Source organism: Cyrtonyx montezumae, unplaced genomic scaffold (genome assembly GCF_038088225.1).
Source record: "Cyrtonyx montezumae isolate F1298 unplaced genomic scaffold, pur_monq_1.0 scaffold_7, whole genome shotgun sequence".
Taxonomy (NCBI): Eukaryota; Metazoa; Chordata; class Aves; order Galliformes; family Odontophoridae; genus Cyrtonyx; species Cyrtonyx montezumae.
In genome coordinates this window covers 29454211-29468410 of record NW_027072078.1, presented here as the reverse complement: position 1 = coordinate 29468410, position 14200 = coordinate 29454211, and positions in this window count along the sequence as shown.

Genomic DNA, 14200 nt, shown 5'->3' with positions numbered 1-14200 from the left:
TTCTTTTTTTCTTTTTCTTTTTTTACTCCTCACTAGATACAAAAATGGCTTATAAAATGTAATTCCTCTAATTACAGATTTGATATTATACTACAGTTTTACCAGAATGCTTGTTTTGGTATCGTGTAAATTGGAATTACAGGGGAGAGATTCCTTGGAAAACATTTGTGCAAATGGAGAAGTGGTTGAGAAATCAGGTTAACATACTCTGAAAAATAGAGTTATACAGTGGTCACCTGGAATGACACTTCTGTGAGTTGAGAGAGGCAAGCAGAATCTTTTCTTTGCTGTAAAGTGAAAGCTTCAAGGTTTATCCAAAGTGAAACCTGACTGAAGCCTGCACATGTGTAAGACATTAGGATGTGGTGAATACCATGGTAAAAAGAAGCAGGTGAAATATCTTTAGATACAAATCATGGAATCTTTTCTAATTTTCACTACATTTAGGAAACGTCTTCCTAGAAAGTTAAGGATTTGGAGGAGGTCTGAACTCCATTTTGCTGGAAGAGGGCTGGGGCAACACTTCTTCCTCTTTAGTAGTCTCACTATGTTACAAAGAGGAATTCAGTGTCTTCTGTCTTAAGAATGCCTTGCACTGAATCGCATCAATATATTAATAGATTTTTATACTCTTTTGGAATGGGAGAAGAGAGAATGAAAGACAAAGTTAATCGTCTATAATCTTGTCTGTAATGTTTAAAGTAACTAAACTATTGTGGGGTTTTGTTTTTTTCCCCACCAAATGTGTCTGCAGTTCTCTGTGATATCTTCCTCCCTCAGGGCTCTCAAATCACAGCTGAATCTCTTTTATGAGGCCTTGGGGGAATGTGAAGGTTATGTTCCTTGCTTTCTTTTGTGAATATGGTACAGTCCATTTCATCTAGAATCCAGCTCTTTTCACAGCTGGTTGTTGAGCCACTTCTACAGGCTTTACTTTGATTTAGGTCACTTAGTATCTTAATATCCTGGGTTTTTGTAGAACTTCTTTTTCAGTTATGGAGAACACTGATGTTCATATAGATATAGATTTTAGAAGTACTCTGGTGTTTCTGGACATCTAAAAATACATTATATTTCCTTCATTGATCTGAAATGTGCAAAAGGATAGACAAAGTCTTTGTTGTAATCTACAGTTTTAAAAATGACTGTGTGTTTATGCTTAAGGTATGATCACATTGAATGATTCTTTTACTACTCAGTTGGTATTTTTATCAGATTGTTTTCCAAGTCAATTGAAACAGAAGTAAAGGGAGGTACTTTACAAAGAGCTATCTTTATTTCAAAGAAATGTGTGACTGTTACGCTTAGAATCATCTGTGCCTCTTATTTCTGTTCAGTTATTTTCCTCTCTAGGTATGTTCCTTCAGTGCTAATCAGTAAATCAGCTATGAGAACATAAAATAACTGCAGATTATTTTCTCTTTTTTTGGTTCAAACTTCCTTATTTGATGAGATCTGGAATGTTGTTATCCTACTTTTTAGTAAAATTCGTTTCTACAAATTCTATGGGCTCTGTCAATCTCAATTCAAGCATTCAGCAGAGAATTACGTGAATTACAACGTGGTGCTTCATTAGGTGGTCTGTGAAGTCATTAGAAGAAACAATAGTGGTACACTCGATTGATCCCTAATGGTACTTTTCTGTTCCCTTGGGACTGCTTTACATCCACCAGAACTGTTATACCTTGGTTTACCACCAATTCTTTGACTTGTGCCAGTTTCAGTGGTTTATGGAGACAACTGAATTTCTCAGTCAAAAATATCAACTATATTTCTGTCACTTTTAAAACACTGAGAAGCTATGTGGTGATACTTGTAAGATACTTACCAATATTTATGGAGATGATTTAAACTTTGGATGCTTTGCTAGATTTATCTAGGAAACTTAAATCAGGATCTTGTTTTATCTGCAGCTGAAGCTGACAGCTGGTGAGGGAGAAGAAAAAAGCTTTGGGGTTTTGGCCCATCATTAACGGCTTTATAGTGAAAGCTTCTAAGCATGTGAGCTTTAAAAATGCAGCATGTGTCCTCTGGTAGTACATGTTTATTCTTGATTCTTGCATCTTTCATATTCTTGCCAGAGGGGTAGGTGGATTTGCTGTGCTGTGGAAATAAGACAAAACTTGGCCTGAAATTTAACAAATTGTATGCTCTTTGCTTATAATTATTAAACCACACATTAGCAGATCTGTCTTTAAATAAGCAGCAATCTTTGAGACTTGTCTTTCTGCAGAAAGAGATGAGTAGGTGATAGAGTAGAATCATCATGCAGCTCTAAGGAGACCATCCTCGCTCTTTCTGTCTGCCAAAGGTCTAGTTTCTACTCAGTCCTGAGCCCATTAGATTGCTGTTTTGTTTTGTGTTTGTTTTCCTAGACATTCTTCCAGTATTTCCTAATGTTTTTCCATAAAGCATTACTTTTTATTCTCTCCTCTCCCAGATTTTTATTCTCTCCTCTCCCAGATCATCTCTATTCTATGGCTAGGTCCAGCCTTCTATGGCTTTTTCTGTATCTTGTTTCTCTATGAAAGAAAACAAACAAATGTTTAGTGTTTTCTCTTTGCACAGTGAGAATAAGCAGATATTATTTACGGGTACTCCATAGCAGAAAGGATGAGAATAATTCAGTTGGAAAGAACCTACAAAGACCACTGAGTCCAACTTCGTGACCACTTCAGGGCTAACCCTGAAGTGCATCAATGAATGCTTCGACGCTGACAGCCATGTGGCATCAGCCACCACTCTTTCCAGTGTTTCACCACTCTCATTGGAAAGAAACATCTCCTAATGTCCAGTCTAGGCCTCCCCAGGCACAGCTTAGTTCTGTTCCCATGCATCCTGAATCCATCCCCCAGCACAGAATGGAAACAACCTGGATAACCTGGAATTCCTCAGAGACCAATATAATTCCTGGGCTGCAAAGCTGTGGTGTCTTTTGTACAGGGATTTGTAGTCCTAGAAATTCTCTGATCATTGGCCAAGTGAGTGTATGCTACTTCTCTTATTTCTTCCATCCAATATGTAGAGTACCTTTTCCATGTAAAAGGGTTGCTGAAACCCCGTAAGTTCCCACTACAGCTGCAGGCTGCTGTATTTAAACTCCAAACAGAGTTGCTGTTTTCCTTAATTCTTCACAACTTATTGATAAGACCAAGATAAATTGTCTGCGTTTCATTATCGGGTGTTTTTTTTTTTTTTGGTGTGGGGGGGGTGCTCTCTGTCATTCTCAATCAACTTCCATCTGGAGATTTTCAATTGGGGAAAAATAGAGGTGGCAAATCTTTTAATTACAGCATTAAACTAGTGTAAAAATAGGATGTCAAATATGCCATATCTGCTAGGGTTGCAAAGGCTTGTAGTCGCTTCAACTGCATTCTGTACAATGAAAACTGAAACTTGTACATTTCTTGTACATTTCTCTTTTTTATTTTTAATTTTTTTTTTTTAGAATACTAGCCAGAAAGTAGTGATAGTTTAGGAAGGAAGCAACGTGATGCTGTTGAGGCCCCCATACTGCCCAATGCCCCATTGCTGTGTCAAGTCAGCCAAAGAATAGTGGCAGAAGAAAAGAACAATGAAATGCTCCCTGTGTGCTCTTGTCACATAGACAAGTCAATCCATCATGAGCGCACAGCCGAGCATCTGGGAGATCCAGATGATGCACACTGTAGTTTTCCTGTATCAGCAGTAGTGTCTCTATTGTTGTTTTTTTTTGAAACTGCTTTTCTAGTGAAGCCTAGGGCATGATTGAAATGCTTGTTACTGCAATTGCTCTGGCTCAATCAATCTTCACGCGTGATACAAGGCCAACCTGGGCTTGGGCTCTTTATCCACCCCTTCTGCTTGCAATTGTTAGTAATGCACTTACTGACCAAAGAGTGAACAATTTGTTTTATGTGAACCATATGTATATACCACATAATAAAGAGAACACCTTCTAAATGTGGCTATAATTGCTCAGTGCAAAAATATTTGTTTTAACAGACTGAATCCCAGTCAAACTCTCATCTAATGTTTATGACTGTTTTTCCTCTAATGTACATTCCTGTGGATTATTTTGCAAGCCATCCCATGGGTGTGTTGAGCATCCAAGCATCCTTATGTACAGTTGCATGTGTACCTATAACCCAGGTGAATCATCATTCTCCTTGTTAAAGTTTTAGAGCAAAACATTTGGCAAATACAAATGGGAGAGGTCTATTTAGGGACCAGAATAAAAGCAAACAAGGTTTGTTATACAAGGAAGAAGATTGCCTCAGACATTCAGTTGATTTAGATATTTAATAAGACTACACTGGGGCAGTATATTCAAAAGTGCTGTTCTATTGCCAAAATACTGAAGGCCTTTATTCACTGTCAGCATGTATCAACACAGGAACCTGTAATGGGATTCCTGGAGTAGAAAGGTGGTGTAAGCAATCACCTGCAGAAATACGCTGTGTTTGAATCTCTGTTGAAACAGAAGAAGGGCTAATGTGACCTCAAAATACATGGTACTGATTGGATAGCTGAAGGATGCTTTGATCCAGAGCATCACTACTGAAGCTCTGGAAACTCCAACAGTAAACAATACTTACATTTGCTCTTGCAGATATCCAGCTGCCCTTTCTCAGTTCTGTACTATATGTTCATAAGTGCTTTATCATTATGAGATGCTTTATGTAATGCACTGAAATATTTTGACCATAGATAAAACACATCTGCAAAAAGTTGCCTTCTTGACCACACAGCCCACAGAAAGTGGATTCTAGTTCACTGTGGAAAAAAATGTCCTGGCATAAATCTCTATGTGGTGAATGCTTGTTGTCATCTTATAAATGGAAACAGGACAGAAGATTCAGCTGCCAAGACTATAGCACCTTAATGACTCAGTAATCATAGGAGGGACTTTAAGGAAAAAATTTGTTGAACCTGAGAAGAAACTGAAATAGTGAACTTAGTAGTACATCTTCCCAGTCTGTAACTGTCTTATTCTTTTGTCCTTCTTTGTCAACTCTCGTGCTTTTTTTTTTCTTTCTGTCTTTGCTGGTTCACTGACCAAAATGCTCTCTCTCTTGTTTGAAAGTGTTTGTGTGCTCATGTCCACTTATGTGAGTAATTGTAAATACTATTATCCTGCAGTTCTCTGATTTTGTTCAAAATTCAGCCACAAAATTACTTGGAGGAGGATAACTGCTCCTGTCCTCCTCTGTTAAGTTCAGAGAGCTTCATCCACTTTTAGAGGGAGAGTGAAGTAGTTGGAAGATCTTACAGCTAACACACAGAGCTCTCTCTGTGACTTGCTTTATTTTTATGACCTTAGGAAATCTGGACTAGTTTACATGTCATGCTGTAACTCTTTGTCCCACATTCTTTCCCATGCCTCTACCAACAAAGGAAGTTCTGCTAAAATATTACTTATGCTCGGGAAATTTAGTACTGGATTGAAGCGAGAATAGATTTTGAAGAGTGATCTTTCTCATGTACTGATGCTTGTTCAGATCCTGTAACCGCATCTAGCAGAGGATTTTGTAAGTAAATTCTTCAGTATAACTGACTAAAGCTTGTCTTTTGCTACAGCAGTCATTTGAAGAAGTGGTCATCCCTGTTCTGTGAAGCCAAGTAGCTGAGAGAGGAGAGAATAGCAGTAAATCTATAGCTGTGCCTAACAGATGCCAGATCTCTCATTTATACCACGTGGCCAAGATTCTTGGCCCAGCTTTGCCTTGCCAACGTGTGCTTTGCCCCTGCATCACCCTGAAGATGAAGTCAACAACCACACACAGGACCTGTGCGTAGGGTTCTGCTCACGCACCCTAAAGTACTGCATATTGCAGTCATTCAGACCGCCTGTAACTTCACAATTTAGGCTGATACTTTAATGAAAGTAGACTGGCTATAAAATGGAATTCCTCTCCCCTCCTTGTTTTAGGCCCTTTCTCAGTCCAAAGGAATAATTATACAGCAGACCTACAGTGGATGTAAAACAAGCAGCTACCAATGTTAGTGCAGTCAGCCCAGCCTTCTCATTTATATCCCATTGGAAAAACCTGTTACTGTCCCCTGATGAGAAGACAGTTTCACCTAGCAGGGTTAAGTCAGGGCATTAAGCTAACATTGCCCTGCCTGAACTCATCTTCAGTGCAAGGGAAGTCTCCACTCACACCTTGCAAAGGGCTCTGCCTCAGAACCCAGCTCAAAATAAAATGTCTGAGAGGGTCTTGTGGCTGATGCCCAGACATCATCACGGCTCACCACAGGGTTTCTCCAGTAGAAATCACACTGCTGGGGTAAGTGTCTGGTGATAGTGTACTGCTGGGATAGAAAATACTGTCTAGTGGCCCCTTTCCTCAACATACTCTACCTTTAGCTGCTGTTTGGAAACACAGAGTAGTACCTTGCTTCCTATGGTGGCTTAATGTGTAAGGTTTTTCCAGAAACTGGTATTGCCAAACAGTTTTAAGAGATGGAGCCACAGGTTATGATAGAAGTGGGCAGAAAATTTGTCTACAGCCCTGAATGGGTGCTTAAGGTACAAAGGGGACTGAGGCTTAATATGTGCCTGACTTCAGTGCGTGCTGCTGATTTTTGTTTTTGCATTTTAAATCTCTCCCATGCATCATACTGGGCACTGTGGCCAGCTGCCATCACAGAGATCTCACTCTACACATAAAGCAACCAACACTAAGTTTATATAGTCTTGAGTAATGTGGTGCCAAAAAGCAATGTTCCCTTGTTGGATGTACTTTCTCTGCCTACAGATAGAAAGTGGTGAGAACTGCCATAAAGAAATCCTATTGTTAGCCAAGAAAATTAGGTAACTTGCCCAAGGACATGCTTTCAAGTGGCTGGTTCCATTCTGGTGGATTTTTGCATCAAGCTGCTGAAGGCAGTGTGGTATAGCATGAGCAGAAGGGGTCAACTGTACAGTTCTTCAGCAGTGTTCTTCGAAAGTAAAGTTTTCCATGCTAAACAGAACAAATCCTGATTATTTCATTTCTGGACTGAAAAGGGCATGAGTGGAAGCAAAACTTACTCCCAGATGTTACAGTATTGCTCTTTTGCTGTAGAAAGAGAATACAGTTGTGTAATAGGGAAGACAATTTTAGACTCTTTTGTACTTGAGAGTACAGTAAGTTATGTTTTACCTGTCTGTCTCAGGAGAAGAAAAGCTTTAATTAAGACTTACTTTAATTATGTCTCATCTGTACAGTATCTAACCGCATTATGAGAGTATGACATTTACTATTTGTCTGCCTTCTTGGGAAGGTTTAGACGCTCAGTTCTCTATGCTGTATAAAGTTCCAAGTACTGTTATTAAAAGAATATGTTATGATAATTGGTAAGCAACGTAGAAAAGATGAGTGATTAAAGCATGATATGGAACTATCTTCTGAAATAATTTCTTTTTTGGTGTGGAACTTCCTCAGTACCAGTAGGACACCCTGAAGGCCCCAGTGATCTGCTAACACAGTTGATGTCATGGGCAAAGGTACTATTTTGTGCCATTCCAATAGATATTTTAATTAAAAGGAAACAAAACAGAAAAACAACACAACAGTCTTTGCAGGTTGTCTTATTTTAATGCAGCTAATGAGGATGTAATAGTTTCTTATATTTATTGAAAATACTGTCCTTGAAATGCACTTCTAGGCATTACTTTATTACAACCTGGGAATGCTTTCAACCAAGAGCTTGATAGGAATGTGCATTAAAAAAGAATCAAGCTTTTCTGGTTTCCCGTGCTTTTGATCTTCCTCTTCCTAAAGTGTTCACTTAATTGAAATAATAAGAACGAACAAATGTGTACTTCTCTCTTCCCCCAACTTCTGTAACTAACTTCTGTAAGCACACTTGATTCTTAATCCCCAGTGAGAAGGTCTATTAGAATTGAGGAAGGTGTTTTAAATATTCTTAAGTATCTACAAAGGTGCTTTATATTTTATTTACCAGGGAAGTGTGACACATTTCTGCTTTATCTCCATATACAGTTTCTATATATTCTTTTATATTTCTGTACAAGTAGTTAACATGTGGCTCTGCTTAGTTAGAGGGTAAATCTGCGTGCAGCAACTGAAAATGACACTTGTCTTAATGGATCAAAGGATATACTGTTCACCTGAAGATGATGCATCTCTCCAGGGCAGCAGACTGACTGCCCTGAAGGTGAATGTGCATCCACGTAAGATGTATAATTTCAACTGGGTTTGTTCCACCCTTGTTTACTTTTGCCCTCCAGTGAGTTATGTTGTCCAGACCTGTTTGTCAGTTGCATTATCCCACACCTTTGGTGTCTCTGCACACACCTGTCTTCTGCCTTGAAAACTTGAACTCTTAGACCATGCCTTTGCAAAGGGGTGGTCTGTAGTTTTCCATATTCATCCCACTCTTTATGAGCAGATTGCCTTATCTGATAGCAGCAGTTTGCAGGACTTAAGATTGCAGTGATTCTGGATACAAGATGATGTTTAAAATACTTTTTTCCCTTTCAAGCAATATGATAGAACACAAAAATAATAATTTAAGTTTGAGGGCATGATATTTTTGAGGGAAAAATTGGGAAGTGATGCTAAGCATTCTATGGGGATTGGTATTTAAAGTAAGCTTCCAAAATGCTATTAATGCTAAGTAATATGACTTTGTGCATAGCCAAATTTCATAAAGATTATAAATTTGGCCTTGAACACTCTTCAAAAACTCTTTTCATCTTAATACTGTTTGGGACTACTTAGAGTATTTATTAGTGCAGCAAACACCAAGTCAAGGGAGTATGTAGCAAATAACAGACAAACAATAAGTGCATCTTAGCTTTAGGGAACTGATCTGTTGAAGGTTGTCCGTCATCTCAGCTCTTGGTATAAAGCAGCATGCCCTGCATTACGGTTCCAGTATCAGAGATTTTGGTCCTTCAAAGTTGGTACAGAAAGATGATATTTGAACTCCCAATAGACTGAAACGTCAGCACTCATTTTTCAGAGTGTTATTTCATGTGATGGAAGAGAGTGGTTTCTAATGTTGCTGACTCCCTTCTTGTTGCCATCAAAAAGCTGAGGTGCATGAGAAAGGTGATTGTCTTCTAGTTGGCAAGCCAGGAAAGCAATGGTAAGCCATTGTCTGCTGCTATCCTACTCTTGCCAGCCCAGGTCTAGAAATCTTGAAGTGTGCAGAAGGAAGACGTGTAGGCAGAAAGTGATGTAAAATGTACAAAGGTTATCATCTGGCTTAGAGTGTACAAGGGCTATGATTTATATTCTACTTGCCCTCCTCAGTTAGGGCCAGGGTGAGTCCAATATCTTGCCTTCACTGTGTTTTACATGGGCAGTCTCTCAATTCGAGAGAAAATAATTGAGTGATTGGTATTGTCACCCATTTTTAAAAGCCTGTGAAGTGGTGTTTAAGTACTTCAGCTTTCTGGTTTCAAGTGTAATGATCTGATGACATGTTCTTTCTTATATCCTCTTAAATATCATTGTTCATGTGTGCTACACTAGGACTCTGCAGTGCTGTTCTACAAACTCCCACATGCTTGCATTCTCATCTGCCTCACCTCCTTTGTTTTTAACCAGATATCAGTTACACTAATAGCTCTATATATCTCTTCAGGATGGTTCTGTATGACTGGAAACTGTTTCATTTGATGCAAAGCATTTGCATAAGAGAAAACCATCTTTCCACTCACTGTGGGGTTTCTCCTTCACCACAGTTCATTTTTGTTTGTGTGTAGTACTGTAATGTTCTTTTTTTCTCTCGTCCAGCTGAATGCCAACAGCAGCAAAGGAAAGAAGGCAGCAAAGAATTGCCATTAGGCATGGTAGCAGTATTCTTTACTGCTTGATGTCTCTGCTTCTGAAGGATTGATTATCTTTCCTTTGATAGCACCCATATTTCTCTCTGTTTTCTCATTTAATAGTTTCTGAAATTTCAAAGTAATGCTTTTCCTTTTCACTGTGCTTAGGGCTAATAGCTGTCCTAATAGTAAATGTTTCATATGCTTAAGTTTCATCAATGCAAGAGTTTTCTTGTGAAACTGTTACCAGAAAATCAGTTTAATGTACAGCTTTTTCACAGCTTATTGTGGCTGTGACTGGAATCTCTCATGAGTCTTGCAAATAAATCAGTTCCCCTCTATTGAAAATCACACCAGTACTGTTTCTTTGGAAACATTTGCCAGTGTCTCAAATTTAAATAACAGTAAAGATAGATACTGAAGCTAAAGAATGGCCAATTGTCTTCCGTGTCTTGTAACAATGAGTGGCACATCGAGGCTTCATGGCTGTCACCACACAGCCTGTGACAACGGCTGGGATTCCCAGCGTGACAGCATGAATGAAGCCCCGACCTTTCTGCTTTTAAGGGCTGGGGATTGTTGGAGGCAGCAGGATGGGACTGGCTCTTGCCCATTACCCACCCCATCTGCAACTTCTTGTCATCTGCTGCACAGGCCACGTTGATGTGTCCTCAGATACTTGCACTGTTGCAGATTTATCAGGAAGGCTTTTTGTATTTTAAAATAAATACATGAAGTTGCACAGGCAAAACTGTCAAGTTTGCAAGGATTTATGGAAATATTTAAATATGGTGAGTTCTCATTGCTGCTAACCATCTTCAATTCTTTTCAGTTCTGACTGAAGTTACTGCAGTTCCCTTTTTCACCCACATCGTCTTATGAACTTGTTGGGAGTTTTGACATCTGCTTTGGCAGGCAATAGATATAAAAAGGTGTCCTTCCACTCAGGTAAGGGTAAAAAGTCTGGGTTTAAACCTCCACTCCTGTTTCCTTTGGCTTTCAAAGACTTAAGATACTTCCTCGTGCTCTTCAGCTGTTAGCCTGAGTTAGCTCCAACCTGTGCTGTAGCTCAAGTGTCTCTGCATGGGTCAGTTATAGACAATTATAAATGCATGACCTAATGAAGGAAGGCACTGAGGAGCTGGATTGCTGTTGCATCTTGGTCATAGGTGTTATGCCTTCAAGAGAAGGAAGACAAGAATCTCTCTGTATGTCACGATGGTATTTGGAGATGAAATACACAAAGTGACTGTGGTATACAGGGTTACCATAACAATGTGGACAGTGTCTGGATAGCTGCTTGACCCTCTCTCAGTGAAGCATCATGAGGTAGTTAAAAGCTAACAAATAATTGGGCTTCTCATACACTATCATCAATTTTGACTATTTCTGCAAGTTGTTTTCTTTTCTTCTTTCTTTTTCCCCCAAGTTGTATTTCCAGTAAGTTTCCTGAAGAGCTCAGTGCACTGAGGGTTTGCATTTCTTAGGAGTGTAAGCCAGTTAACTGTGGAAATTTCTAGAGCTGGATGGAGTCAAATTATTAAAATATTCAACCCCTCTGTGGTATAATAGTCTCTCTCTGTGGCATTAATCCTTCTCCTTTTCATACAATGCACTTGAAATGCTGCTTTTCTCTGTAGGCAGCAAGTATTGTCATAACTTCACTTCAAGAACTATTCACCTTTTAAACGCAGAAAACAGTTCTCATTGTACTTCAGCTAGAGAATAATCCCTTTTCTTTTGCTCCCTCATCCTCTGTGGTACGCTGATGATAAGTGAACTCTCAAGCAGTTCCAATTTCACAGGAGCTTTCATGGACTGCGGAGCTCTGGGTTTTTCAGATACCATTCGTTCAATCAGAGTCACTTGGAATGTCTCTCTGTTTTTAAACCTGACTTCTTAATGTTGCTATGTTCAGGCCAAATATTGCAATTTAAAGCGTGAATTCTTGTGGTTCTCTCATTAATGTCTTCCCATTCTTTCTTTCTAAGTAGCTGTTGGTGGCCCTCCCTACTGCTGTCAACTCTTAAACCTCTGCATTACAAACTACAGAGTAGGATGAATGTGCTACACTAAACCAAATCTGCGAAGTTAGCTTCGATAACACACAGGAAGCCAAAAACAAAGAGAAAAGGAAAAATGAGCCGTTACTAATGTAACGGACTACATGTACTTTATACTTGGCACCTTGAATAACTAACACATTAGAAGCATTTAAAATAATAATACATGCAAAAATACAGCTGGTAACTTTCTTGATGCGCTGCAAGCACAGAAACAATCATACCATTGTTATTTCCTCTTACTGCTTTAAATCAGATAGAGAAAAAGCACAGGAGAGGCCTCTGGAAATGCAGCGATGTTTGAAAACTAATGCTGAGTGCTGTAAATCTGCAGATCACTCTGCATTCCTCAATTTGGAATACTCTGTGCTCCCTGGATAAGCTAAAATGTAGCAGGGAATTATTAATTGCATCACCACACCTCTATAATGGAGTTCACTGTAGTTATGTAGGAGTCAACGATATTCAGGCAGTTTCTTTTGATGAAGTAATCGGGTTGCTTCTGGGGCCTGTTTCAGCTGCTAGGGGCGTGCTTCAAATGTAAATGACTGCCAAATGGATTCCTTCGAAATTCCAACCAATTAAAATACATTTAAAGTGCAGCTGGTGGAAAGGAAAAGCCTTAAAATTGCATAAGAAACGTTTGGGCATGAAACAAAATGCCTGAAGTCTGGGGGACAAGATTATTCAATAATGCATTTCTGTAGATGTAAAGCAATCAAAGTTATTCTGAAGTGCAGTCAGGGGCAAAGACGACACTTTTAGCACCACCTTAACAGAGACAAAGCAGGGAGTGTGTTTGTTAGGGTGTCGTTTTTCTACCCTTGGCTCTTTAAACCGTGCAAGTTTGGCAGCTTGCCCTATGTGGTGCTGCATACAAATATTGACAGAACACTGTGGTATTTGTTAAACCCCTTCTTGGGAAGCCAGTGATTAAAACTCTGACGGAAGATCTGAGAACCTCAGATATTTATATTTTCAGTAGCACCATAATATTCACAGAATGAAACAGAACATAGTGAATTGGTGTCATGAATGACCTTCCTTTTCTGCTTTGCCTTGTAAGTAAGGGGAGATATTTTTTGTTTAACGTTTTAAATGTTACTATAAAAGAAGTTTACAGTTAGTAATGCTGAAAGAAACCATTACCACTTTCAGTTTAACCTCGTGTTTCAGGAGAGAGCTCAGCTCTCAGATAAAACCGACTGTGTGATAGGTGACAGCACCCAGGAAGTGTCTCTGTGCAGGCACTGCTGACACTGTGTCCAGTATGTGTACTAATGCACATCTGTGTTTGAATGCTGGTACGTTCTTGACATGTTACGGTCATGCTTGCGTTTGCCCTACTAAGTTAAAAGCAAGGCTTCCAAATTTGCTGCTTTTCATGTGCCTTTGTGAAATTTAAATGTGCTGATCGTTGTGCTGATTTTAGAAATGCAAACAAGATTTTCATAGATGGATCAAAGTGATTTTTTTTCTAGATAATATTTCATCTGAATACTCTTTTTCCCCATTTATTATTTAACAAATATTTGAAATTAGGTGAATGAGAAGTTTTTTTATATATTATCTCAGTTTAGATAATTCTTAGTCTTATAGAGCTAACAAGTATTTGTTTCTATTGACTGTTTGATCCTATGAAATTCACATAAATTCATATGAAATTTGTACTTACTTTCTCTTCCAATGTATTATACTCACTCTGTTTTCATTACATTTTTGTTACCTTTGAGTGAAGACTCCTGCAAATTTTGTAGTGATGGATCATGTTGCAGCTGTAGGGAGTCAGATACACCTTGTAAATTGTTAATGTGTAAGTAGAACAGAGCATATGCCAAAGGGAGGCTCCCAAAAAGTAAACACATTGCCAAAATAAATGTCAAGTAAATTATAAAATTAATTTTAAACAGTTGTATAGAAAATTGAATATGAATACACTTATACTGTGAAAATTAATGCAATTAAAAACAATGAAATTAAAGAGTCAACCCTAAAAATCTTTAAATTGAGGGTTTGGTTTTCTTTTAAAGGTATCCTTTGCTGATGGCAGTTATACAGAGATGGGAAAATCTGTTGAATGGATTGAAACTACTTTGGCTAAGTCCTACACACCACTGGTTGGTCACAAAATTGGGGCCAGTGTGTATTTAATTGGAATAAACATTAAGGTAATATACATGAAGTACATATGACATTTAAAATACGAAATATCTACGTTCTTTGTGATTAAGTGACATGAATTATGCATGCAAGTTTTAGCAGTGCTTGATCTGTAATAGTGTGAAAGATCGGATATGAGCCTAAAGGCAATAGGAGTAGAGAAGGGAGTGCAAAGAATAGCTGACCATAAAGGAATGGCCTAGACTAAAGC